Source organism: Babylonia areolata, chromosome 7, assembly GCF_041734735.1.
Source record: "Babylonia areolata isolate BAREFJ2019XMU chromosome 7, ASM4173473v1, whole genome shotgun sequence".
Classification (NCBI taxonomy): Eukaryota; Metazoa; Mollusca; class Gastropoda; order Neogastropoda; family Buccinidae; genus Babylonia; species Babylonia areolata.
The window spans coordinates 19,290,928-19,295,927 of record NC_134882.1 but is presented as its reverse complement, the minus strand read 5'-3'; the positions used below and the strand labels follow the sequence as shown (position 1 = coordinate 19,295,927).

Here is a 5,000-nt window from a genome sequence, read left to right as displayed (position 1 = left end):
AGTCAGAACTGCTCCGTTTCCAAGACACACCTTTTGGTTTGATAAGAACTCATTTCTGATTGCGAGCAAAAATACGATTTGGATCGTTATATATCCACTGTTAACCACCCATCCCCGTCTCTCCCCCACCCTCCAACCTCCACTGTCGGCGTTTCCGTTTTTGACTCACTTGTGTAAACAAAGTGAGTATATGTTTTAACCCGGTGTTCGGTTGTCTGTGCCTGTGTGTGTGTCTGTGTGTCTGTGGTTAACTTTAACATTGACATTTTCTCTGCAAATACTTTGTCAGTTGACACCAAATTAGGCATGAAAATAGGAAAAATTAAGTTCTTTCCAGTCATCTTGTTTAAAACAATATTGCACCTCTGGGATGGGCACAAAAAAATAATAAATGAAGCCTAATTATATGCAAACTGCATTTACTGCTATATTTATATTTTTTGTATTCTCTAAACTTGGCACTTTCATCTGATATTCTGACCCAACAACAAAAGCAGTCATTATTATCATTTTTTGTTCAAACAGGAACTTCTTTTGCTAAGCATGGAAGTTTTATTTATTTTGCAAACGTTTTGGTGCAGATAGTAAAAAAGGGAAATTACTCTGTAATTAATGCTAGGGAACTTAATTTGCTTTAAACTGATCTTTCTCATCTTAAACATTACATTTTGAAATTATACTCAATACATAAAAAGCTTGGATTTTTTAAAAAGTGTATCACAAGTGAGTTTTGAAGGCCTTGCCTCTCTTGTTGTTGTTGTTGGGCAGCAGGAATCACATGAGAGCCACGAAGGCTTTGTCTCTTGTTGTTATTGTTGTTGTTGCTCATCTCTACCCCTCCGCTACTGATGGGATACCAGAGGTCTTTCAATATGATAGCAACCCCCACGCCCCTCCTACCGTCTGGTAATTTGTGCTAGAAATGTCCTCTTTTTCTCTTGTTCTCTTTGTTTCTTTCTTTTTTACTTCCTTCACCATTGCTTGCTTTTTCTGCCTTCCGAGTCCATCCGCCCCCATTCTTTTTCCCAACAAGCCTTGACACTTTTGTGCTGTTTTGCTCTGGTGATTAGGGAGCTTTATTGTTAACAATGGGAGAGGCACCAGCTGTCTGTCTATTCTGCAGTGTTATTTGCCTATATAGTCCACTTTTATGTGTGTGTTGTTGTTTTTTTTTGTTTTTTTTTTATAGTACATTTTATTTTACGGTTTATTGTAAAACGGGGATGATGAAATATGCGTAAGGCTTGACGCCATCAGCACATCCTCATCATATTTGCCTCAAGGAGTTAATGGCTAAAATGATATGCCAAGAATCGTGTTGTTTTGTCGTTGCGGGTTATTTTTACAGACAGAGAGACGAAGAGAAAAGGAGACAGACAGAAAGACAGAGAGACAGACAGACAGACAGGGACATAGACAACTTGACGACAGGGATGGAGTCGATAAATACATTCGTGTACCCTCGCACATGTGGGCGTCCGCGTGTGCGGTCATGCTCTCTCTGACAAAAAAAGGAGAGAAAGAAAAGGAAAAAAAAAAAAAAAACAAACAAAAAAAAAAACGGCCTGAAGTGATAAAATACAGGTCCCACCGAGACTTGAACTCGGATCGCTGGATTCAAAGTCCAGAGTGCTAACCATTACACCATGGGACCCCGTGATGACAGCTATGACGGAGAGGGCTTGGAGTTTAATTAAATGTTATAGTGAAATAAGAGAGTGAAGGAGACAGACAGACAGACAGACGGATAGAGACAGAAAGACAAGGACAAAGATAGTGACAGAGACTGGGAGAGACTGACTCGATAAACACATTATTTTGTGTGCCCTCGCACCCACGTCGGTATGTACTATGTGTGTGTGCACTTATTATGCTTTCTCTCTTTCAGTCTCACAGTATCTGTTTCGGTCTGTGTCTCTCTATCTCTATCTCTCTCTTCCCTCGTGAAACAAACAAAAGGGACACACACATAGATGCTAAAACTCCAACAACTGATAACATGAGGTCCCATGGTGTAAGGGTCAGCTTTTTTTACTTTTAATCCAGCGATCGGAGTTCAAATCACGGTGGGATCTGATTTTTTTTTATCACCTACGGTGTTGCTGTGTGTCATTGCTGCTGCTTTAAAAAAAAAAAAAAAAAAAGGTCTTGTTGTCTGTATCATTTTTACTAGTTCTCATCCTTCCCCTCACATGATGACGATTTTTTTTTAACCTGTTGTTTCTTCCGTCAAGAAACCAGTCTTTCATCTCCTGTTCAGTATTTACTAAGTTATGCAAATGAATGCAAATGACACATATATCAACAACACCACATTCGCATTGATGCAGAGCAGTATGCATTAAGTGTTTTCTATCATTTTACATTGAACAAACAGGTCAATACGATCAACATCAGTTTCTTTAAAAAATAAAAATAACAATACATAAACGAAGGTCCCGCCGAGATTTGAACTCAGACCCCTGGATGCAGAGTTCAGAATGCTAATCATTACACCACGGGACGTTTCTGATCATATGCCCACTCTCCTACTTCACTGGGCCACCCAGTACGTCGGTCAGAATGTGCTTCAGCACAGAGTTCAGCTGGACCACTGGAGAGTTCTGCGGCCATCTTGGATCTTGCGCATGCGCATCCAATTTTCACTCGAAATCGCTAGCAGTGCCGAATGCGATCGACATAGACAAAAGCAGCAAATATGTGCTGTCCTTCATTTCGTAAGTTGTTAGCCTCCATTGATACAACCAAACTCTGTACAATGAAGTGCCATCGTATGCACAGTAAGAAAAACAAACAAAACAAGATGTGAAGCAAAAAGTCGGAAAAAAAGAAGTCTGTTGTTGCGCACGTTCTGCCTCTCTCTATCGCCTTTGTTGCTCGAAGAGTATGGAGAGCCAATCAACTTCGAGAGCACAGATTATGTGATGCGCCACTACAAGTCATGTAAGCACGGAACTCACCAGAGGTCTAATGGCCGACGCACTTGATAAGGTCAAGTTGTTCAGGTCTTGGGCCTTGCTTCGGTGAAGGTTGTCTTGTTGGAGGGGTTTGAGTCCTGGATGTCTGTCCAGGTCGGAGTCTGGTCAGTTTGGCGTTCCAATGGAGATCCCTTGTCAAGTTGTCGAAAGGGGAGTAAAATTCAATGAGGGTGAAGTCTTGGCTGGCGTTGCGTTTCGGAGGGGAAAAGACCTGTTGAAAAATGGAACCATGGCGAACATTTGCACGATTGCACCGACTTCACCTTCGACTGTTCTGTCCACAAGTTCCTTGATTTTCTCAATAACGATGTTTACATCGTTCGTTTGGATTCTTTTATTGGTCGCGGTTGAATTCTACTGAGGCCATGTGACTGGTCACGTCAAAACCAGTCACAAAACAGAGGTCATCCAATTGTATTCTGAGAAAAAAAAATGGCGGTTTTGATGTTCTGCTGAAAAAAAAACACACCCAGAAATGCCATATCAAAGGAAGCAGATTAAAAAAACAACAAAAAAACAAAAAAAACAAAAAAACCAAAAAAACAAAGGAAGCAAAATAATAGAAGATGCGCAGAGTTCGACATCTTCGTGGGCTGCGATTCCCACGTTCACTCGTGAACTATGTACGAGTGGGCTTTTATGTGCATGACCGTTTTTACCCCATTACGTAGGCAGCTATACCCAGTTTTCGGAGGTAGAGTTCGACATTAAGACGTGGTATCTTTCTGATGAAAGTGAATCATTGTTTTTCATCTTGCTTTACCAGACTCCTCCACGTCTGTTTAATCTGTGTCAAAGCATGGGGTATCTGCAAATGTGTTTTTTGTTGGATTTTTTTTTTTTTTTTTTTCTCGTCCATTCTGCAGTGTTGTCAGTCCAATGACGTCAGTTGTTGTTCCTTAGTGTTCCTCCCAGAACGTGTCAGTCAGATGTATTTTTCTGTCTTCCCCTCCGTCTTCCTTCCTCCGAGTCCTTGTGGCATTATTCTTCCAAGGCCACTGAATCCTGTTATAGGGTCAGACCTGAGTAGTTTTATTTTATTTCTCAGTTTCTTTTCTTTCCTTACACTGTCGCACCAAAAAGCGTCGTCCAGCTACGATAGACGTGTACCTTGCAAATGCAGGTTAAACTTTGTGTGTGATCTGTCTAGAAGCACTTGGTCATTTCTGCTTTTGTTGGCGATTTTACCCGATAATTTACGATTTTTGTCATTATTATGCCGATCTATATTGCCGGAATCTTTCAGCAATGTTGGAAATGCTTTAAACTCTGGTGTACACATCGATAACAAATTTGTCATGCTTATGGAGAGAAAATGAAAGAGTGAATGGTATTTAAAGAAAACAACAACAACAAAAAAAGCAGGTTCCACCGAGATTTGAACTCGGATCGCTGGATTCAGAGTCCAGAGTGCTAACCATTACACCATGGAACCGTATGAAAGCTTACGAAGCTTGCAAACAGTTTACAGTAGACTGGCAAGGGTTGGTACCTGTGCCAGCACATGGTGCCAGAGTTGTTCAGAAAACCGTGTCAGCTCACTGAAGATATGTGTGTGTACACATATATGCTATTTATAACAGCTCTCTGTGGCTCTATCTCTCAGTGTCTGTCTGTCGGTCGGTCTCTGTGTTTCAAGCTTGTGTGTGTGTGTAGTGTGTGTGTTTGTGTGTGTGCGCGCGCGCGCGTATATGTGTCTGAGTGTGTGTGTGTCTTTGTGTGTGTATGTCAGTGTTTGTGTGTGTGTGTATGTGTGTGTGTGTGTGTGTGTGTGTCTGTGAGAGAGAGACAGAGATAGCCCGTTTGTCTCTGTCTCTCACAGGCTTTTCTTCTCTTTCTTCCCGATCTCTGTCTCCCCTTCTCACGCCCTCCTCTCTTTCCGTTACGTTACAACACAGTCACATGGTTTATTACTTTGAAGCAAATCTCGGTCTCGGTCTCGGTCTCTTTCTCTGTCTCTCTGTCTCTGTCTCTCTCTCTCTCTTTCATCATACTTAGATGCTAAAGAATAAATGAATTTAT

The 5,000-nt window shown here is 41.3% G+C and overlaps 1 protein-coding gene and 2 non-coding genes across 3 annotated transcripts in view; 1 reads left to right on the top strand and 2 right to left on the bottom strand.

Moving 5' to 3' along the window:
- LOC143283796 (solute carrier family 4 member 11-like) overlaps positions 1-5,000 on the top strand; it is a 46,103-nt gene that overhangs the window by 16,838 nt on the left and 24,265 nt on the right. The gene's annotated exons all lie outside the window — the stretch shown is intronic.
- Trnaq-uug (transfer RNA glutamine (anticodon UUG)) lies at positions 1,583-1,654 on the bottom strand. The gene has a single exon. It is a non-coding gene; the product is annotated as a tRNA-Gln (tRNA).
- Trnaq-cug (transfer RNA glutamine (anticodon CUG)) lies at positions 4,342-4,413 on the bottom strand. The gene has a single exon. It is a non-coding gene; the product is annotated as a tRNA-Gln (tRNA).